Below are 24,353 nucleotides of genomic sequence, written 5' to 3' on the forward strand. Positions count from 1 at the left end.
TATTTTTTTACTTGCATTTTCCATACCGTCCCAATTTTTTCTGATTTGGGGTTGTAAAATACAAGTATATATGTGTAACGTATGGGAGTCATACTTTCATTCTACTACCTCATAGTTGGAGGGATCGATGGTTATGTCTATGAGGTTTTTTCTTGGTACTGCAGATCCCCAAAGTGAGAAAGTCAGGTTAGTTGCAAGTCTAACTAGGCCCATTTTAAGTATGCCCAGCAAAAGCAAATAAATTATTCAAGGTTTGGTTCTTTCTTTGTGTCCTTGCTCATAGTATACTGTATATTCTGTCGCCTCACGACCCTGCAAGAATATATGCAAATTGGAAATGAATGATTAGATTCATTTTTATTTTGTGGTCTGTTACTGTAAGATTGTCTAACAGCCAGTCATGAATATCAACATTAAGCAATTCTGATTTGTAAATCAAATATAAAGCTACATTATTTCCTGAATTTACAAGACATTTTATAATAAAGGGGAAAGCACATTGATCTTAAAATGTAGAGAATATCTCTCTATTATAAAAAAATAAAAAATAAAAAAGGGACAAGACTTTTTTCCTGCGACGAGATGTGATCTTTTGAAGAGAGACAGAGAGACGCTTTCACATCCCGCAATACAGTCAAGTCACGTCATACTTACAACCTTTGGAAGGAAGTCCCGTGATACACATGCAAAGCAGGTTAGAGATAGAGGAAGTAGGAAAATTTGAACATCTCAAAAATTGAGAGTGAAGATCGCATTAGCTCAAACAAACAGAAAATATTACTTGGTGAAATAACGGGACCGCGAAAAGAGATCGAATAATGTTGTAGGATGTCTGGGGGAGAAGAGAGACAATGCAGTAAGACAAGAGGACAGCTGCTGTACAGGCTTTTAAATGTTCAAAGTGCCACACAAAATGCAGATCACGTGGCACGGCAGCAGCAGCAAGCCAGCAGCTGATCGAGCAAAGAGAAGGTAAAAAAACAACTGTTATTTGTTTCCCATTGTATCACCGTTTAAGAGGGGTTTCGGAGGAGCGACCGCATCTCCTTGGGGTGCGTTCAGCCCCCCTCTTCACAACGGCGCTTAGCGATTGGTTAGGGGTTGGTGAGCAAAGCGAGTAGGGTGTCAAGCCCCCTGGTTTTAAAATATTAACTAATGATTAAAGCAAAATAATTTACTCACTCTAAAGGCATTCATTTTATATTTTTATTATTCTAAAGATGTAATTTATATTAGTTTGTCTTAACTCTATTTGAACCTTTTCAAATAAACTTAGTAGAAAGTGAATTTCTGTCCTCAACAAAACTGGGAGTTTGTTTTTCCCACCTTAAATTTGTTCCCTGAGGTTCGGACATCTGTGTCACTTACTCCATTCTACTAGTGCAGCTAAAGCCAAGGGTTGGGAGGTTAGGATTATTTAATTAAAGGTTGATGGTCACAAATAATGGGGTGCTTTTTGATGAGAGAGTTGTGTAAAATGGATGATTTTAGTATGAGTAGACCACACATCATCTTGTTGATTTTCAAGATTTTAAGGCATGACCACAATTATATATATGTTATGTTTGATTGACGACAGGCATGCTTGTTTTGTTTGGAAAAGAACACCAAATGTGAGACACATTCTCACCATGCTTATTTTTGTTTGTAAATGATAAATGGCATTCTCCGGGAATCTATCCAACAATTGTGATGTGAAGTGAATGGGGAAAATCCTGAAAATAGTGAGATTTGGAGGTGGCCTTAGGAGATTTAGACTTCATCATTTATATCTTCCTCAATGTGATGGATAAGATATTTTGAGAGTTCATTTGTTTGGGTGGAACTTATTCATAAACTAAAAACAGAAGAACATTCTCATTCAATGAAACTAAATTTTGTAGGTAAAATTTGTGGCACACTTCAAGGTTATGTGTGCCATCACAGATATTGAATTAATCTATTGTCTTTTTCCCACATTATAATAGGCACAAACACACATACTGTTCAACTGAGCAGTCTTAACTGTACTGATGTGCTTTTCCAATTTGGTGTTTCTGAGTATTAATTGATTGAAACAGATAGCAAAATCATTTTCCAAGTCTGAAATCCTGCTCCTTTATAAATTGTAAATACTGTGCAATATTATACAGGAAAAAGGTTGAGAACGGCTGCTCTCACAAAATGTTTAAACAGCCTACAAAAGCATTAAAAATGAGAAATTTAATAAAATGATCCTAGTTTAGACCTACAATGCCTAAAGGCTGGCACAGGCTCACATAGCATCATGACCTTTACTTATGAAACAGTGATCTTCCTTGAATGCAGGAATCTGTGGAAGGAAAACATCTTCATGGTAGGGCAGTTGATATATTGATATATTGGCATACCACTGATAGCTTCTGCTTGTGGCCAGAACACTAGTCTCTAGCTGATAAAAAAATATATTATTTCTCCCCTGTCAGCATAGTGAAAATACATTTTATTTATAGAGCACCTTTCTCATGCTCAACATAGATAGATACTTTATTGATCCTGGAAGAAACTGCATTGTTACAGCAGACAGCACACCATAACCACACATTGTATATTCAGTTTGAAAAATAAGACAAATGTGTCCATAAACCAAATAAAATTACCATTTAAAACAGAATTAAAAGCATAGCCTAGCCAGAGATAAGGTGGTCTTTTGTGGACGGTCAGGTATGTGTGTGTTGTTTACCCTGGGAACAGGTGGCAGCAAGATGCACTATGACAAGAAGGCAGGCTGGCAGAGGCAGTGTGATGCTCTGGGCACTGTTCAGTGGAGAAAACCTTGAGTCCTGGTTTTCATGTGGTTGTTACATTGACAGATACCACTTACTGAAACATTGTTGCAGATTACGTACACTCCTTCATGGCAATGGTATTCCCAGATGGCAGTGATATCTTTCAGCAGGTTAATGCATACTACCACCCTGCAAAAATTGTTTGAGAGTCATTTGAGGAACATGACAAAGAGTTCAAGGTGTTCACTTGGCTTCCAAATTCCCCAGGTCTCATTTTGATCGAGCATCTGTGGAATGCGCTGGAAAAACAAGTCCAATCCATGGGAGCCCAACCTCACAACTTACAGGACTTAAAAGATCTGCTGCTAGTGTCTTGGTGCCACATACCACAGGACACCACCTTCATGGAGTCTGTGCCTCGATGGGCCAGAGCTGTTTTGGCAGCATGAGGGAAACCCAGATAGTATTAGGCAGGTGGTTTTAATTTTGTGGCTAAAAGATGTATGTCAAAGAACTCCACATAATTGGCTGACACATACTGTACCTAGAGAACCTTATAGCTAATGCTATCAAGGACCTGAAACTTTGCAAGTGTGGAATCTCCCCACCTCAATTTTCAACTGGTCAGCAGTGATGGAGAACCCAAGACTGCGCAAGAGTGCCATTTATATCCTCGACAATGTGTTTCAAGAGTGTTGAGAGCAGGCATTATTCGGGTTTCAGCATGGTTTGATTGAACAACAGAGTTGTAGAACTGAGGAATAAGATGGTAGGCTGAAGGTGTAGTTTGAAGAGAGTATAGAGCTGAAAGGAAGGTGTAAAAAACACCGTCAGTCAAACCTGTTAGGTCAGCTTATTAGCCCTGCCCTGATTTTCCTCTTCTGGTGCTTGTCCATCTGTTTATAGCCAGTACATCTATGCCTACAATTCCACAAATCACTTGCATTAATTTTATCCAGTTTTTCCTCCATCTGTTTTATTCTCCCTGATGTCCTTCATCAACTCCTTGTGAACATATGTTAATCCCTCCTTATTCCCTGTTCATAAAGTCCTCTTTTTAATGTTCAGATGAGCCTTAAAGTATTTCAAAATTCAGGGTTTATTCTGGGAAAGCATTTCACGTAGAAGGTGTGTGCTATTATCAACAGAGAAGTCAATCTAGTCTGCATGTGTAAATTTGCACATCTTGCTATTTTGTAGTAGTTGTCATTATTATTCATTATAATGAATCATGATAATTAATTACATAACATACAATTTAGCACATTGTAATTTGAACAAAAATTAGAAATTTATAAATATTAATTTGTGTTTCTACTTTCATTGTTGAGTACAGTCGTAGCCAAATGTTTTGAGAATGACACAAGTATTGGTTTTCACAAAGTTTGCTGCTTCATTGTTTTTAGATCTTTTTGTCAGATATTTCTATGGTATACTGAAGTATAATTGCAAGCATTTCATAAGTTTCAAAGGCTTTTATTGACAATTACATTAAGTTTATGCAAAGCGTCAATATTCACAGTGTTGGCCCTTATTTTTCAAGACCTCTGCAATTTACCCTGGCATGCTGTCAATCAACTTCTGGGCCAAATCCTGACAGATGGCAGTCCATTCTTGTATAATCAATGCTTGGAGTTTGCCAGAATTTATGGGTTATCACTTTTGCCTTATGGCACGGTGCTCCATCATGCTAGAAAAGGCATTGTTTGTCACCAGACTGTTCTTTGATGATTGGGAGAAGTTGCTCTCGAAGGATGTTTTGGTGCCATTCTTTATTCATGGCTGTGTTCTTAGGCAAAATTATGAGTGAGCTCACTCTGATGGCTGAGAAGCAACCCCACACATGAATGGTCTCAGGATGCTTTACTGTTGGCATGATACAGGACTGATGGTAGCGCTCACCTTTTCTTCTTTTTTCCGGATACCCCAGATAATCCAAGAACAGTGTGGTGATGAACAATGCCTTTTCCAGCATGATGGAGCATGGTGCCATAAGACAAAAGTGATAACATTGCCCATAATCACAGAAGGGAGATACAACTTGTATCTTCTTCTTTTTTCACTCTTACTTGTCTGTTTGCACATTTCCCCCTGCTTGTTTCTCCCGACATTTTGCTCCTCCATGGCATCCCCTTTTCGTCTTTCTCCTTAACTCCAGAGGTATATCCAAAAAGATTTGTTAGTCCTCTGGTGCATCTGGCTTGAGCGTGAGCAACTGATCCCATGAGTAAACTAATGTTGCTCACCACATTAACATTAGTGGCATTCAGGCAAACCAAACAAGTCACCACAAAAAGTAAAAATGTGATAAAATCTCTCTCAAACCTCATTGTTAAAGAGGGTTCCCCTTACGAAGACTAAATTACCCTATGTACTATTGCTAAGTAATTACAAACAGTCTAAAAAACACTAAAATACGTAGACAAGACATGGAGCAGTTGTAACAAGCTGCTGCAAAATACATGCCTTCACATACATGTGAGTTATCCAGTCGTATGCACAAAACTGCAGAACTCATGTTTTTTCGCTAAAATATTGTTAAATATTTTACTTCCAACACTGTAATAAGCGGTCACCTGTATCAGCATATCCGTGTTTGTTTGTCCTCGTTGTTGTTTCTATAGTTTACTACTTTTTTTTATAGATAACTGAAAATGTGAGGAAGGACTCGCACTCACTTTCACGTGACGGCAAAAGCTGGACCTGCACCCTTTGTCTACTAGAGCATTGGATCTAATTACCAGGCCACCAGAGCTACAGTGTAAATGTTGGGGAAAAAGAGCAGGTGCTCAACTTTGCAACATTAGAAGTAGATACAGTCCTTATCTGCTTTCAGTTATAATGGGAAATGTAAGATCACTGGTGAATATAATGGATGAGCTCTCAACACTCATCAAAGCCAAAGTGAAAACAAACTCAGCAGTCTCGCATGGTTTACATGAGACGTGGCTTAGAGCTGAAACATTGGACTTCGTGGTTGCACTGGATGGATTTAAAATTGTGCAGGTGGACTTGCCGTTTTTGTGAATGAAAAATGGTGCAACCCCAAGCAAAATACAATTAAAGCACAGGTCTGCAATCTAAATGTTGAGCTGCTTGCTGTGGGCTTACGACATTATATGTCAAAAGAATTTTCACATGCAATTGTGCTGGCAGTTTACATCCACCCCTTGGCAGACGCTGCAATCACAACAGACACAGTAATGAGCAATCTATAGTGCTCATCCCAGTGCTTTCATCACAGTTTCTGGGGACTTCAATCATGTTTTTCTTTCCTCCACACTCACCAATTTTTGCCGGTTTTTGGTGTACACAACAAGAGAAAACAGAACCCTGGACTTGTTATATGCCAATGTTAAAAAGGCATTTACTTCTGTTGCTTTGCCACCATTAGGCCAATTAGACCATAATTTGGTACAGCTCATGTCTGCATTTAAACCCATTGTTCAGAGGTTGGCAACCACCACCAAAACCGTGCAGAAATAGACAACAGAGACTGAGGAGGCTCAGTAGAATGCCTTTGTGAAAATGCTGACTGGGATATGCTTTGTGAGTCACATTGAGGAACTGACCCACTATAGTTCATACTACTTCACATTTTGTGTGGATAACACAGTCCCCACAAAGACAGTGCTCTGTTTTCCCAACAACAAACTATGGGCCACAAAAGAATTGAGAGCCCTACAGAATATGAAGAAGAGAGCCTTCAAGTCAGGTGTCAAGGATAAAATCAAACAAAACAACATGAAGGAAGTGTGGAACTGTACAAGGACTATCACTACCTACAAGAAGGATGTTAACCATGCAGAGGAAGGGGAAAAGAACAGAGCTAATTAACTGAACCAGTTCTTTAATTGGTTTAACTCATTCTTGTCTGTATAGCCCACACCCAACACTGCTAGCCTCTGTGTGCAAGCTGAGGAGGTTCTGGAATCCCATCTGCTATATGCGCCCTGTGTGACCTAGAGCGACATCACACTTGTGGTCTTCAGCCCCCCTCCCAGGACTGTGTGTCTCTGTTGAACAAGTGAGATGGAACCAGCCAGGTCTGTGGGGTCCTTCAGCAGCTGTTCTACCTTCCCCTGAATTTTCAGAAGGTTCCCCAGCTGTGGAAAACATCAAGTGTGGTCCCAGTGCCAAAGAAAGGGCACTCTAGTGTTCCCAAAAGCTTCAGACCAGTTGCTCTAATTTCATACATCATGAAGAACTTTAAGAGGCTGGTCCTAAAACAGCTACTCATTTGTTTAAGAACATCTGGATCCTCTGTAGTTTGTCTATCAGGCATATATAGGTGTGGAGGATGCTCTCATCTACTTGCTCCACAGAGCCTACTCCCACTTGGGCAAAACTGGTACCACAATCAGGATTGTGTTCTTTGACTTTTCCAGTGCTTTTAACACCATCCTGCCTTATCAGCTGGGGAAAAAGCTCAAGGCTTTGAATATTGATGCTCCCACAATCTCCTGGAACATGGACTGCTTTAACAACAGACTGGGGGACTGTGTGTCAGAAATGATGGCGTGTAATACTGGAGAACATCAGGGAACTGCCCTGTCTTTCTTCCTGTTTACTCTCTATACAAAAGACTTCCAACACAATACCAGTGCTTGCCATCTGCAGAAAGTTTCATATGACTCATCCATCATAGGCTGCATTAATAATGGAGATGAATCTGAGTACAGCAAAGTCATGGTTGATGTCATCTTGTGGTGCAAGAGCAACAACCTGCAACTCAACATCAGCAAAACAAAAGAACTGGTGGTGGACTTCAGACATGCCAAGAAGCCGCTGAGACCAGTTACCATCCAGGGGGAGGATGTGGAAGTGGTGTAGAGCTATAAGTACCTAGGGGTTCACATAAACAACTAACTGGACTGGTCTGACAACACATTGGCTCTGTACAAAAAGAGCTAGAGTAGACTCCGGTCTTTTGATGTGTGGAGCAAGCTGCTGCAAATATTCTCGCAGTCCATAGCAGTCAGTGTGGTGTTCTTCACTGCAGTCTCCTGGGGAAGCAACTTGAGCACAAAAGAAGCACAATGCCTGAACAAACTTATTAGGAAAGCCTGCTCCATCACATGGCAAACCCTGGACACACTGGAAACGGTTGTGGAAAAGAGGATGATGGCAAAATTGGATGCCATCATGAAAAATTCCCTCCATCTTCTCCAGGAGGCGCTCTCTTGGCACTTTTAGACACACGCTCATTCTACCATGGTGTGCTGAGAAGTGCCCCTAAGGGTCTTTTCTGACCACTGCTATCAGGTAATTCAAAGCTTTCACCAGATGTACTTGTTAAGTTTGTTTATTGATTGATTGATTGGCTGTATTATCTGTCCTGTGAGTCTTGTTTTTTTATGATTCTGCTTCTGTATGCATTTGAATTTCCCCATGGGATTGATAAAGTTTTATCTAATCTAAATTGATACTTACAAAATAATCAACACACATCATAAACGGGAAACTAAACCTTTTAGCCTCATGGGATCTGACTTTTTGAATTGAAGACAGGACTCTTGACCAGAGAATGAAGGGGAAAGGGAGATCTTCAATTAAAAAGTACTGCATTATAGGAATGTGTTTACTGTTTATTATGTTCACTGTGTCGCAAGCTTCTTGCCAAAGCAGATGACTTTATATATATATATATATATATATATATATATATATATAATATAATATAATGAAGGGCTGTTCAGGAAAAAAAGATTGGTTTGTAAATATATAAATTGTTTCAGATATATATATTGGTTCAGATACATTGGTTTGAATATATACATTGGTTTTAATACATCCGTTCAGATATATATATCGGTTCAGATATATACATTGGTTGAGATATTTATAAATTGGTTTGCATAGATCCGTTCTGATATATATACAGTACATTGGTTAGGATATATGTATTGGTTTAAATAGTTTGGTTTAGATATATACATCGGTTCAGATATATATATTGGTTGAGATAGATCCATTTGGATATATAGGTCGGTTCAGATATATACATTGGTATGAATAGATCGGTTGGAATTTACAGGCAGGCACAACGCACGGCCACCTAAGTTTAGCATCTCCCTTCGCTTCATCATTGCTTCAATATTGTTGTCATTATTGCATGTATTTTATACAAGTAGCATATGCCTGTCTGCCATGTTTTGTTTCGTACGCCTTCTTGGTTGGGGGTCCTTGATTTCAAAGCACTTTTTTTCCTTTCATTATTTAAAACACTCGCACAGATACCCGCTCCGTCCCGCCCCAGTTCATTGTACCTGCCTCACTCGCTCCCTCTTGTCCCTCCCATGACAGATTCTTCTCAAAAGCTGAGTTACCAGAAAGCATTGATCTCAACCACAGTACGCCCCATTTTTTCACCTCATGATACGCTGGTTTATCATTGACCGAAAGCCGCCCAGTGATTTCTGTTATTCCATATTGGAAGTATTTCATTAAAGGGTGATCTGCTTTAGCAAGGAACTTAGTTCTATTTGCTGAAAGGATGTTATGGAGGAAAACACTGGAGTTGCGCTGTTTATTTTAAATGATGATCAGGGATCAGAATGACCAGAATATTCCTGCTTCACAAATAACTGATGTCTAACTGTTTTTATAGTAAAACTGACAAAACCACACACGCGCACGTACACACACACAACACACACACTCAAACTCGCAAATCGTGGGTCACACACACTACTGATTAAGTGTATCTGTCAGGGGCGATCATTTTTTTCACCCCATAAAACGTTACTTCATCAAAGATAGAAAGCAGCGCGGTGATTTCTATTATTCCTTATTGGCAGCATTTCATTTAATATAATGATATAAAAATCATATAAAATGGCATAGAATCTGCGTTGTAGATTTATTTTGTGTCATATTTTTTCAAAGAAGTCTTTAATAACTTTGCTTTAAAAAAATCCTACGGCACACCTGTGAACCATTGAAAATCGCTGATCTTAATCAATCAATACATATTTGAACAGGTGCTTTAAAATATCTGTGCCTCATAGAATTCAGTGTCCCTTCTCTTAGGTGCACTGAGATGTGATTGCTGAGGAACTCCTCTTGTTCGTGTGCCTTTGCGCACCGGTTGTCTTTTGTTTTAACGCATGCTCTGTTAAAAATGCTGTCATATCTGTTAGTAAACATGCACGCACAGCGATGTCCTGATGTCTGCGTTCTAAGGCTTGTGAGATTTGCCCGAACACCACCAGTCGGAAACCACTTCTTCATCAAAATCACACGTTTATTATACATAATAAACACAGTCCTTAAACACCACACAATGCACAAAGCAATAATCACCCCAAATACTCTCTATCTCAGTCCTTTGCCGCCTCTACTCTCCTCCTGGGAGCTTCGTCCTTCCCCCACTCCCGACTCTGGCTCGTTGACTGTAAGGAGGCGGCCCCTTTTATTCCTGCCCGGATGTGCTCCAGGTGACTGATGACGTCCATCCGGCAGCACTTCCTAGTGCCGAGTGTGGCGGAAGTAACAATATCCGGGTCCCACGAGGTTTAAAGCACCCTCTGGTGGTGGCCACGGGTCCCAATGAGTTCGAAACTTCTCTCTCTTTTCCCGTGGTCCTCTCCTGCTCCATGGCGGTTGCCCCCTCGTGGCCCGGAAGCTATTCCCGCCACCTTCCGGTCCTTTTAGGTGTCCCGGCCAGGTAATGACCCCGGCCATCTGCGACAGTGCCCCCATCACCAGCAAAGAACAGTTCTTCATAGCGGCCTGTCTCGCGAGTGTATAAATTAAACGAAGCGGGCAATATAGGTTGTCTTCCCAGGCCTGGTCCTGTATAAAATAAAACAGTCACAGGGGCAGAGACGTTGCCCTGACGCCACTGTCTGGCTTTTACCTCACTGAAATAGGGCCAACGCCCCTCCCTTTGACCAGCACCCTGGTCGCCAAAACCTTGACCCCCGCTCCCGTTTGGTCCACTCCCCTTCATCAGGGTACTTAGGGGAATCGCCCTTGCTGAATCTGGAGCCCCCTTCTGCCTCTGCAGAGGGCCGTTTGTCCCCCTATGTGAGCTCATGGGCTCATGTCTCGCTCTGTAGGAAGAACCGGCTTTCCTCCTTCGATTCTTCCTATTCCTCTGGGGCTTTCTGATGGCTTGGGTCTTCCTACGGGAAAGGAAAAGACCCCTTGCCGTCTGTGCCCCTGCAGAATGATGCGAGACTGATGCTGGCTATGGCGGTAGAGCACTAGGACCCACGGCACTCGTCAGCCGGCGTCCTGACTCCACCCCTTCCCAGCGATCAGCCTTTCATGTTGCTTCCACTGTCGGAGATGCAGCTACTAAGTCCCCGGAACCACGCAATCCTGGAATGGATTCGCTCGCACCTCCCTTTTCATTTACGGTATCGGTTTTACTCACCTTTACCGCCACAAACCCCCGGCCAAAGTTTCCAGCGTCGCGCCCTTCCGCCCTGTGACGTTCCATCTGATGTGACGCCACCGCCTTCCTCTCCAGCTCGTCTATACAGACTCAGAGGTCGTGTTCCACCTGCTGCACCATCTGCCATAACCGAAGCATCCCCTCCGATTCCTTTGGAGCTGCAGGTAAAAATACAGAATCAGCCAGTGGAGGATTTAATGTTAAATCATTCCTACTCACCGGCTGTTCTTTCTGGACTTTTCTTCCGGGTTCCACTGGACCCTCCCCTTGCTCAGGATGGACATTCGCCGGCCCCATCGTCAACCAATCACCGATGGGAACACAACACACACCGTCCAATCCCTCGCCTGTCACGGGGCGGGACTTCCGGTCCTCGGCCATCCTCTCCATTCTCCCGAGGGGTCTGTGAGACTCCTCGCAGCCACTCTGCCTCGGCTTCTTGAGACACGGCGGATCCTCCCCTTCCTCTAGCGACGCCGTCCCGGCTTCGCGGACAAGATAGGCACCCTCCAGCCACTGACGCGGTTCCAGGTAAGCTCCTCCGGACAGTGCTTGTGCCTACTGCAGTCCCTCCGGCGACGACGAACGCTGGGGAATCCCCTTCTCCTCTGCCTTGGCTGGCATTCCTCAGCCCCCTTGGGTGGAAGACAGCACTCTGGAGAATCTCCGATGGCCTCAGGATGATTCGTGGAACCTCCATGCAGGACGTGTGTATGGCCGACTGAGGTACCGGGCAGCTCACAAAAATTTTATTTGTTGGGTCCCCCGCTTTGTAACAGCGGAAGGCCCCACGTTGAGCGCCATTGTGAGATTTGCCCAGACACCACCAGTCGGAAACCACTTCTTTATCAAAATCACACATTTATTATACATAATAAACACAGTCCTTAAACACCACACAATGCACAAAGCAATAATCACCCCAAATACTCTCTATCTCAGTCCTTTGCCGCCTCTACTCTCCTCCTGGGAGCTTCGTCCTTCTCCCGCTCCCGACTCTGGCTCGTTGACTGTAAGGAGGCGGCCCCTTTTATTCCTGCCCGGATGTGCTCCAGGTGACTGATGACGTCCATCCGGCAGCACTTCCTAGTGTGGCGGAAGTGCTGCCCTTTGCCCCAGAAGCTCTCCGGGCATCCCTGGCAGGTTCCTCCGCCATCTTGCCGAGTGTGGCGGAAGTAACAATATCCGGGTCCCACGAGGTTTAAAGTGCCCTCTGGTGGTGGCCACAGGTCCCAACAAGTTTGAAACTTCTCTCTCTTTTCCTGTGGTCCTCTCCTGCTCCATGGCGGTTGCCCCCTCGTGGCTCGGAAGCTATTCCTGCCACCTTCCGGTCCTTTTAGGTGTCCCGGCCACGTAATGACCCCGGCCATCTGTGACAGGCTGCAGGTATATTAAACGCTATTGACGTTTTACTGGGGTGCTCTGTGATTGAGGGCGGACAGTAAACTTTGTTAAAATGATATCGAAAAATACCAGTCGTCAGTTGTATTTTCAGTCGTTTTGGTGTGTTTACTGTTCTGTTATAAAACAATTCTTCAACTGGGTTCATCAACAAAGAAACATGGATAGTAAGATTTAGTAAAATATCAGTAATAATAATACATTGCTCGACACCCAGTAACACTTTACAAAGACATTTAAAAGACAACTCGTTAAAATAAATGTAGCAATCCATTGTCATGCTATAAGTGATAGCTTGCTCTTAAACATTTGCACAAGTGGTTGTTCCTAGGGATAAAAAAGGAAAAAAAAATTCCACGGGAAAGGCTTTGTTGTTGAACTCAAATTTCACCTCTGCCATGTGAGTCATTAAAACTATTGGAATGAAAATGCATGTGTCATCCACTAGTTGGGACGCTCATTTCCATGACTGCTGCAGAGCCATAAAATGTGTGTCCTCTGACTGCTGATTACAAAATGAACACCAGAGAGGTAAAATTATGCAAAATTGATTTTAAAAGATCATAGGTATAGTCTTCTATATAATCTTCTCCACTATGTGTCTGCATCCTGTCCCCTACAGGGAACACTCATTTCCATGGCTGGAGCAGATCCATGGGCTTGTGTGCACCCTGTCTGCTGCTTTCAAAATGAACCCTGGATAAGTAATGTTATCTGAAATCCATGGTAAACGATTGATGAAAGTCTTCTACATCACTTTCAAGTCTACTGTGTCCCATTGTCCTCTCCACTCAAAAGGACACTCACTTCTAAAGCTGAACTTTTGCCTCAGAGTTGTGAGCCCCAACTGTTGCTTGCAAAATGAACATTAGACAGTTAAAATTGTTATTGGATTGGTTGTTTTTTTCATTATATATTAATATTAAATTATTTATTCATTCAGCCTCTGTTAAAAAAAAGCACATTTTCCCTTAGAGGACAAATAAATCTATTTATCTATCTATCTATCTGAAATATATGAGACTTTGAAACATTAATATTATTTGTCAAATGAAGTACCAAAAATATCCACTGATACACATTTGTATGACAAGTCAATTAAAGAGTCTGACAAACAGCAACTGAGATATTAAAACATTTTATTGAATCTGTTCTGACAATTATAGTCTTTTAATTAAAATAAATGATTATAATTATCAGAAAACGTAGCTATATTAATATCAGCATAAAACCAGGCCAGTAACATCTTTGTGAAATAATATCAGCAGTTTTATAAATTCCAGACTGTACACCAAAGCACTGGCATGAACTTCCTTACAAGTATCCTTTGTCTCCTAAACTCAACAAATAACTTTCATATTCCTCCTGTTGCCCTGCTTGTCTATGTTAACAATAGTAAAGGTCATCCCCTTGAAAAAGTTATATTCACGCAGCAATTAATAATATGGTTATAATGTAAAACACTTCAAACAAACCGCCAAAATATAAATTTTCTTTGTTTAAGTTCACTTCTTCAATGGATCTAACACTTACAACATGGGACACTACAACACACATACACAAATATCTTTTAGTATTGTTTTAAACAGCCTTGAAAATTGTTAGTATCTGTCCTCTATCCCAGCCACCCATTTACAAAAGAGATTTACAGGCTTGGGCCAGAAGACAAAAAAATGAGACATGCCAGTCTAATGCTTGCCACACTGACACTTGCTCATACTACTACAGTTTAAAAGTGCCACCCAACCTGATGCCAACTCTTTCAGATGGGTAGTGAAACCCGGAAAATGTATTAATGGACACAGGAAAGCCAAGCAAAATGACACCTTTTATTGACTAACTAAAAAGATTACATTATGCAAGCTTTCAAGGCAACTCAGGCCCCTTCTTCAGGCAAGATGTACTATGGACACAGGAAAAAAGTTAAAAGACTTATTCTGACAGTGACTAAGTTGGGGATTGTTGATCTGTGAAGTGGCAGTAAAAAAAAAAAAAAAAAAAATTTAAATCTGATTGCAAAATAAATCAAGAAACCTCAAAAGGTATATAATGATTAATTTATGAAAACTCCATAGAACAGATTCTAACACGTGTTTTTCCTTCAACAGTCATGCAAATATCAGAATTTGTGTGTTTTATTACCTGCTTTGTGCACATATTGAAGCTGCTTTATGGAAAACGCAAGCACACGAGTAAATAATTGTCAGTGGTTACAATTTAAATGTATATTTGCAGTATATACTGTATCCTGAAATGCCAAATTAGAAATGAGAGGATGATGAAAAGTTATTTTGTGCTTAATATACTTTTAACAAACTGATCACAAAATTTCCTAATCAGTTCGACTTTGTTGGTACCCTAGAGTAGCACATGTCTTGGAAGAAGTCCTATCAGGTTTATTTGGATAGTAAAAAACCTAAATAATAATAAGAATATCTTACATTTATATAGCATTTTTCTGGCTACTCACAGCGATTTTCATAGACATACTTAAAAAAAAGATAGTGAAAGCGCTTGATTTTTTTTTTTTTTAATTAAAAGTGTTCAATATTGTAGCCTAATTTTTCAGAACAGAAACTGAATTCTAAAGATTAGCTTCAGCCATGAAAATGAGTATCTCTGCCAGCTGACAGAACAGAGGGCCATAATAGAAAGATAAGCGATACTAAAGGGTACCTGTGAACTTTTAAAAGGAATTTTGAGCAATTTTGCAATTCCAGTGTTCATTTTAAAAGCAACAGACAGGGGCCCACATTTACACAATTCTGCTCCAGCCGTAGAAATTAGTGTCCCCTCCAGTGGAAGGTACAGACCACCACAGTAGACTTGAAAGTGATATAAAATTGTTCAAATACAAGCTCGACAATTTTAACTATTTAGCGTTTATGTTGTAAGCAGCATTCAGGTGGCACATGTTTCTATGGCAAAGGCTCCACTGAGGAAATGAGGGCCCCCACCAGTGGATGAGTAAGGACATAGTAGACAAAAAAATGATATAGAAGACTTCCTTCAATCTTTTTAAATAAATTGTGGACAGTTTTGTAATTCCAGTATTAATTTTGCAAGCAGAAGATGGGGCACACATTTCTACAGCATAGACCAAGCTGTGGAAATAAGTGTCTCTTCTGCTAGAAGGAATTAAGAGACACACTCGATATGAAAGTGCTATAAAAGACTGTCTGATAGGCTTATTAAAGAAACTGTGCACAATTTTAACTGCCTGGTGTTCATTTTGTAAGGGACCACGGCAGATGAGGAATGCCACAGACTGCTACAAGTTTTTAAAATACATTTGATGAGTTTTAATCTCCCATGAAAAACGGTGCACATAACTCCTATGGGTTTTATAGGATAATTGCACCTGCTGTGAAAATGAGATTCCTCTCCAATGTACAGGGGTGAATGGGTGGTTGTGATAGGAAATGTAGTTATTTATTTATATAGAACTATATTTCATTCCAATAGTTTTAATGACTCATAAGGCAGAGGTGAAATTTGAGTTCAATAACAAAGCCTTTCCAGTGGATTTTTTTTCCTTTTTCATCCCCAGGAACAACCACCTGTGCAAATGTTTAAGAGCAAGCTATTACTTATAGCATGACAATGGATTGCTACATTTATTTTAACGAGCTGTCTTTTAAATGTCTTTGTAAAGTGTTACTGGGTGTCGAGCAATGTATTATTATTACAGATATTTTGCTAAATCTTACTATCCATGTTTCTTTGTTGATGAGCCCTGTTGAAGAATTTTTTGGTAACAGAACAGTAAACACGCCAAAACGACTGAAAATACAACTGACGACTGGTATTTTTCGATATCATTTTAACAAAGTTTACTGTCCGCTCTCAATCACAGAGCACCCTGGTAAAACGTCAATATTGTTTAATATACCTGCAGCCTTAGAACGCAGACATCAGGGCATTGCTGCATGTGCATGTTTACTGACAGATATGAAAGCACTCTGCACGGAGCATGCGTTAAAACAGAAGACAAGCGGCGCACAAAGGCACGCGAACAAGAGGAGTTCCTCAGCAATCACATCCCAGTGCACCTAAGAGAAGGGACACTGAATTCTACAAGGCACAGATATTTTAGAGCACCAGTTCAAATAGTTATTGATTGATTAAGATCAGCGATTTTCAACGGTTCGTATGTGTGCCGTAAGATTTTTTAAGGCAAACTAATTAAAGACGTCTTTGAAGAAATATGACACAAAATAAGTCTACAACGCAGATTCTATACCATTTTATATGATTTTTATATCATTATTTTAATAATATACATACACTATATGTGAACTATAAAGCAATAAATGTATAATTTCGTGCATTTTAACCAGTTTACTTCTCTCAACTTGTAAAAATTTGTATATAATCAAGTTATATGAACTTTTACTTCAATAATACACACATTATGTTTGTATTGCTTGTGCACCTTGCTGTGTAATTATTTCAATGAACATGTGGTATTGTCGAGCACACACTGTCCTCATTTATACCCCACTACACAGTGATCATTTAACTGCGAGTCAGCAGTCTTACTCCTACCACCACCTCTTCCTGTTAGATACGGCGCATTATAATTTTGAGCACTACTTTTTTATTTTAAACTGTCATAAATAAGGATAGAGGGTGCATGGGAGTTCGCCCAACCAGTCTACATGTGTTTTGTGGACTTGGAAAAGGCGTTCGACCATGTCCCTCGGGGAATCCTGTGGGGGGTGCTCCGGGAGTATGGGGTACCGGACCCCCTGATAAGGGCTGTTCGGTCCCTGTACGATTGGTGCCAGAGCTTGGTCCGCATTGCCGGCAGTAAGTCGAACCCGTTTCCAGTGAGAGTTGGACTCCCCCAGGGCTGCCATTTGTCACTGATTCTGTTCATAACATTTATGGACAGAATTTCTAGGCGCAGCCAGGGTGTTGAGGGGATCCGGTTTGGTGGACTCAGGATTGGGTCACTGCTTTTTGCAGATGATGTTGTCCTGTTTGCTTCATCAGGCCGTGATCTTCAGCTCTCTCTGGATCGGTTCGCAGCTGAGTGTGAAGCGGCTGGGATGAGAATCAGCACCTACAAATCCGAGACCATGGTCCTCAGCCGGAAAAGGGTGGAGTGCCCTCTCAGGGTTGGTAGCAAGATCCTGCCCCAAGTGGAGGAGTTCCAGTATCTCAGGGTATTGTTCACGAGTGAGGGAAGAATGGAGCGTGAGAACAACAGGCGGATCGGTGCGGCGGTGCAATGATGCGGGCTCTGCATCGGTCTGTCGTGGTGAAAAAGGAGCTGAGCCGCAAGGCGAAGCTCTCAATTTACCAGTCGATCTATGTTCCTACCCTCACCTATGGTCATGAGCTATGGGTAGTGACCGAAAGAACGAGATCGCGAATACAAGCGGCTGAAATGAGTTTCCTCCGCAGGATGTCTGGGCTCTCCCTTAAAGATAGGGTGAGAATCTCAGTCATCCAGGAGGGACTCAGAGTAGAGCCGCTGCTCCTCCGCATCGAGAGGAGTCAGATGAGGTGGCTCGGGCATCTGATCAGGATGCCTCCTGGACGCCTCCCTGGTGAGGTGTTCCTGGCACGTCCAACCGGGAGGAGGCCCCGGGGAAGACCCAGGACACGCTGGAGGGACTATGTCTCCCAGCTGGCCTGGGAACGCCTCGGGATTCTCCCGGAAGAGCTAGAAGAAGTGGCCGGGGAGAGGGAAGTCTGGGCATCTCTGCTCAAGCTGCTGCCCCCGCGACCCAACCTCGGATAAGCAGAAGAGAATGGATGGATGGATGGATGGATGTCATAAATAATTTATATCAAAAAGATTTTTTTAAAAAGCCAATTTGAAGCAAAGAGGGTAAGCAATAACTATTTTTATTGTAAGTCAATCAAAAATGCTTACGCCTAAAAAAAGATTGTCCTGTCAAAATAAGAGACTCTTTCGCCTTGTTGACGTGAATCATCTTTAAATGAAACGCTGCCAATAAGGAATAATAGAAATCACCGCTCTGCTTTCTATATTTGATGAACTAACATTTTATGGGGTGAAAAAAATGATCACCCCTGACAGATACACTTAATCAGTAGTGTGTGCGACCCACGATTTGTGAGTTTGAGTGTGTGTGTTGTATGTGTGTACGTGCGTGTGTGTGGTTTTCTCAGTTTTACTATAAAAACAGTTAGACATCAGTTATTTGTGAAGCATAAATATTCTGGTCATTTTGATCCCTGATCATCATTTAAAATAAACAGCGCAACTCCAGTGTTTTCCTCCATAACATCCTTTCAACAAATAGAACTAAGTTCTTTGCTAAAGCAGATCACCCTTTAATGAAATGCGTCCAATACGGAATAACAGAAATCACCGAGCGGCTTTCGGTCAATGATAAACCAGAGTATCATGAGGTGAAAAAATGGGGCGTACTGCGGTTGAGATCAATGCTTTGTGGTAACTCGACTTTTGAGAAGAATCTGTCATGGGAGGGACACGAGGAAGCGAGTGACGTGGGTACAATGAGCCGGAGCGGGGCGAGGAGGCGGGTATCTGTGCGAGTGTTTTAAATAATGAAAGGAAAAAAAGTGCTTTGAAATTGAGGACCCCCAACCAAGACGGCGTACGAAACAAAACATGGCAGACAGGCATATGCTACTTGTATAAAATACATGGAATAATGACAACAATATTGAAACAATGATGACGCGAAGGGAGATGCTAAACTTAGGTTGCCGCGCGCTGTGCCTGCCCATAAATTCCAACCAATCTATTCAAACCAATGTATATATCTGAACTGACCTATATATCCAAACGGATCTATCTCAACCAATATATATATCTGAATGGATGTGTCTGAACCGATGGTTTAGATATACACAATCTATTTAAACCAATATATATATCCTAACCAATGTATATCAACCAATATATATATCTCAACCAATGTATATATCTGAACGGATGTATTCAAACCAATGTATATATCCAAACCAATGTATCTCAACCAATGTATATATAACAGAACGGATCTATGCAAACCAATTTATATATACAGTATCTCAACCAATGTATCTGAACCAATGTATATATCTGAACGGATGTATTCAAACCAATGTATCCCAACCAATGTATATATCTGAACCAATCTTTTTTTCCTGAATGGCCCCTCATAATACATATATATTATACAATAATACGATAATAAATACTGTATATAAAACAATGAAAGAGAAAAAAACAAAGGCTCTTACCCACCTTTAACTCAGTCCCATGAGATACAAGCAGCCTTTGAAATACAAAAAAAAATGCAATAACTGGCCTCTGAATTACTCCTTTTTAATATAAAACTCCTATTAGGTAACACTTCTGGAGCTAATCAGAGCCTCAGTCTACTCCTGGCTACACAGCCAAGTACTTAGCCACTCAGCTCTCAATCAGACTGATGCACCTCACTTCTCACTCACTTTCTGCTCGATCAATTGAAACAATGAACCCCCTCCTGTGGCCAACAGCGTCCTTAAAAAAGAAGAATAATTTCCCCAATCCCAGCAGTAATTGCGTATGACTACCACTTCCACTAAACAAGGGAATCAATCAATCCTACTAAACTGTAAATGTAATCAAACATAACTTTGAACAGAAACAATCTTGAGGTTTGAAGAAAAAGAAAACAGTAACAAAAACTGATTCTTTAACAAATCAATGAAACACTAAAATTAATCAAACTGATAAAACTGAGCTCCACCTATGGCTGTCTTCCTACTCTGCTGTCTGGCTGTGGCTGTGCAAATCCTCAGCACCACATTTTAAGTTGCCGGCTGGCACTGTAAACTAGCGTGTGCGAAACCCATGCCCAAAATTGATGATGGAAAGACAGAAACTTGGGGTTGGGGTTGGGGGTGGGGGTGGGTTGTGGGGGGGATTCTGGGGGAAGCAAATCGAAAACCATTTTCATGTTTTTTTGTTTTTTTTTTTTACACTGTGTTGTACCTAATAAAATGTTATGCTGTTCGGGGCACCAAAGTACAACTCGTGATAGCGCTCACAAAGCAATTTGCTTTCTCTGTTATCTATTTAAGTAAAAAAAAGTATTGTAGTAAAAAGTCATGTGCTTTGAATGTATTGATCAAAAAGTCTGGATAGTAAACATGTGGATTAAGGGAAAGAAGTTATGTGAGATTTTTTTTTTTCTTTTTGCCATTGACATTTTTTACATTGTTTGCCATTGTACAGCATTGGTCACCAGTGCCTTGTATCATATCAGATTTTTTTCTCTCCATTCTCTATGAAAATGTGAGGTTTCTTTTTTTCTCAGCCATCACTAAAAAGTATTAGGAGTCAGTAACATAAAAAAATATCAGTTTTGGATGGAGATCTTACTTAATGATGTTGTGCTTATTGGTGTTTTATATTTTCTGTCTGTGAGGGTATATGCAAGTACTGTAGGTATTTCAATGTACATATTGCAATAAATTGTTGAATCCTTGTACTTCTTTAAATAACTTGTTCAGGGGTCACACACCAAGTTGGAGAATTAAACCAGCACTTTTATGGTTTCCAGTCTACTACCTTCACCAGCCCTGATTTGATCCAGTATAAGTCTGCAACTCATTTGAGAACTCTGATTTTTAGCAGAAAAACACCAGGGGCCTTCATACTAAAATTTTGGTTACAGTATGCAAAAAAATCTGGTGCATACACTAGGTTCTACACCAAGTTCCTTTATGAATCTCAAAAACAACTTAAAACCATGAACACTCTTGTAGCCACTCCCTGTCACTGCCCGTCACTAATCTCGTATGGCTTAAGAAATGCCAATGTTGAATATGCATAACCTAATCACCTTGTAAATTTGGCCATTATCCTGAGTGTTGTCTTATACTACAAATAATGGAAGCACAGAGGGAAAAGGCAGAAAAAGGAGTTTCAGCAAATCCAAGCTTGAAGTATTATTGACTGAAGTGCAGAATCGCAAAAACATTCTGTTTGCACGACTCTTTTTGCCTGTGTCTCCAAGAAAGGAAAAATGAAGTGTGGGAGAAAGCAACACCAGCAGTAAATGTTCTAACATCAGAGCAACTATCTGTTGCTACCATGATGAAAAAGTGCTCTGATGCAAAGGTTAGAGTGAAAAGGAATATTTCAGAGCACTGGCATAGTGTGCGTGTTACTGTTGAGTGTAGCAGTACATCCAACCTCAGTCCCTTTGACCTGCGAGTTGCAGCTGTCATAGGGGACACAGACATCAGTTGCCTCCTGACAGACTGTGACGGGGATTCTGATGTAATGCATCAAGATGATATGGTTAAATACATTAATTTTGCAACGTTCAGTATATAGGCTACTAATCATGGTGAAATGGAGTACAGCACAATTGTGCAAATAGCCAATGAACACACATGATCACCATGTGCCCTTACCTGTTTATTTATTTTATCATTGTGTAGATTACAATTTGCCAAATGAAGAAAGTAAGAGCAATGTGCCATCATCCAGTGCCCAGACCTCTGCCAGTGTCACACATGACGTATTTTGACTGATGAGGTACTGCAGGCAAAATGAGAACTGATTCAGGCTATTCATGTCTTGTGTCAAACAAATTGATACAGGCTGTCTGCACAGACATTAAGAACATTCTCACAGGAATTTGTGAAGAATAAAACACTTTAGCCAAGTAAAGGTCAATGTTACAGTACATCCAGTACTTTATTCTCATTGCATTCAAAGTACAATATGCAAACATTTTAGAACTGCCATTGCAATGATTTCCTGAGGGACAGAGTCTGGATCATCGATTTGCTAATCTTGGCCCATCTCTGGTGGTAGAGGCAGTCCATGTTTCTGCACCATGTTGTGCAGATGATATGGCAAACCTTTGTCAGTGTTGTACAGCAGTGTGCCGCCCGATGAGTCCAAACACCATTACCTTTTAACACTAGAATTACCAGAGCCAATGAAAAAACTTGCAATTCTGGACCACCTTAAATCCCTTCGCACCTCTCTGTCAGCGTCTTTTGTCTTCTAAATGTGTCGATAAGCCCAAGCAGCAAGCAGCCTGTTATACCATCCTCCCCACCGCCTCAGAACGGGCAAGAAGTTCTCCCAGTTCCTGCCTTGATTAATTATCTGGGAATGAGCTACCCAGAATTGTAAGGGGAAATAATTTGATGTATGTTCTGTGTTTACAACAATCTATGTAAACACATCGTTAAAACAGAAACGTTTTTCATGTTTTAGTAATAAATAGCAAAATGTAGACATGGAGATATGTTTTATCATCGATCGTATGTGAAAGTGTCTTTCATTATCTCCTTTCCTGTGATGTTTGTGGGTTGAAGAGTGGTTTGAGGAGCCTGTCTCTGAGGATGTACCCATTATCATCTGAAAGAAAGATTATACAAGTTGTCAGTAATGTACTAATCTTATTTACACTCCTATCAATTAGGCTTACTTAACAAGAAAGTTAAGTAAGTAAGTGTCTCACACAACCATTTGATAAAATGAATGAATAATGGGCTGAGCCAGACCACCTTGCAATAATGTTAACTAGATGCATTTGAAAATCACATAGTAGATATTATAGATAGATAGATACTTTATTAATCCCAAGGGGAAATTCACATACTCCAGCAGCAGCATACTGACAAAAACAATATTAAATTAAAGAGTGATAACAATGCAGGTATGCAGACAGACAATAACTTTGTATAATAAAGTTTACCCTCCCGGGTGGAATTGAAGAGTCGCATAGTGTGGGGGAGGAACGATCTCCTCAGTCTGTCAGTGGAGCAGGACATTGACAGCAGTCTGTCACTGAAGCTGCTCCTCTGTCTGGAGATGATACTGTTCAGTGGATGCAGTGGATTCTCTATGATTGACAGGAGCCTGCTCAGCGCCCGTCGCTCTGCCACAGATGTCAAACTGTCCATCTCCGTGCCTACAATAGAGCCTGCCTTCCTCACCAGTTTGTCCAGGTGTGTGGCGTCCCTCTTCTTTATGCTGCCTCCCCAGCACACCACCGTGTAGAAGAGGGCGCTCGTCAGAACCATCGGATAGAACATCTGCAGCATCTTATTGCAGATGTTGAAAGACGCCAGCCTTCTAAGGAAGTATAGTTGGTTCGGACCTGTGGCCTCAGGTGGTGAAGCAGCAACCGCTCCATGGCCATCATCACATGTGATGTCAGGGCGACAGGCCAGAAGTCACGTTCTTGAGCTCATTCTGATTACCGCCTTTAAAAGCCCTTTTCTTCTGGTTCAAAAGGCCTTTGATGTCACTTGTAATCCATGGCTTGTTGTTAGCATAGCAGCATACTGTTCTTACTGGAACTACAATATCCATACAGAAGATGATGTAGTCAGCAGTGCAGTCAACAACCTCCTCAATGTTCTCACTATGTGATCCCAGTCCGTAGTTCCAAAGCAGTCTGTCAGAGCCTGCTCTACCTCAGGGGACCACTTCCTGAATGAGCGTGTGGTTGTAGGTAACTCCCTCACTCTGGGTTTGTAATGAGGCTGAAGCAGAATCAGGTTATGATCTGCTTTCCCAAGCGCAAGCAGCAGGGTGGCGCTGTATGCGTCTGTAACGTTTGCATAAAATAGGTCAATAGTCCTATTTCCTATATTTCCTGTATTAGTTGGATGTTAATAGCATAAAAGTGCTTTCTGTTTCCAAAAACAAATTTGTTCTGTGATAGTTCCTATATCCCAACAGGAAATTGGATGTATTTGGGTAGCATCTTAATTATACCATCCCATAAAGATGGCATAACACAGCTTTGACTGTGATATTTCTGACTGGTCAGCGAGTTCACACTGAAATT

Source organism: Erpetoichthys calabaricus, chromosome 9 (genome assembly GCF_900747795.2).
Source record: "Erpetoichthys calabaricus chromosome 9, fErpCal1.3, whole genome shotgun sequence".
NCBI lineage: Eukaryota > Metazoa > Chordata > Cladistia > Polypteriformes > Polypteridae > Erpetoichthys > Erpetoichthys calabaricus.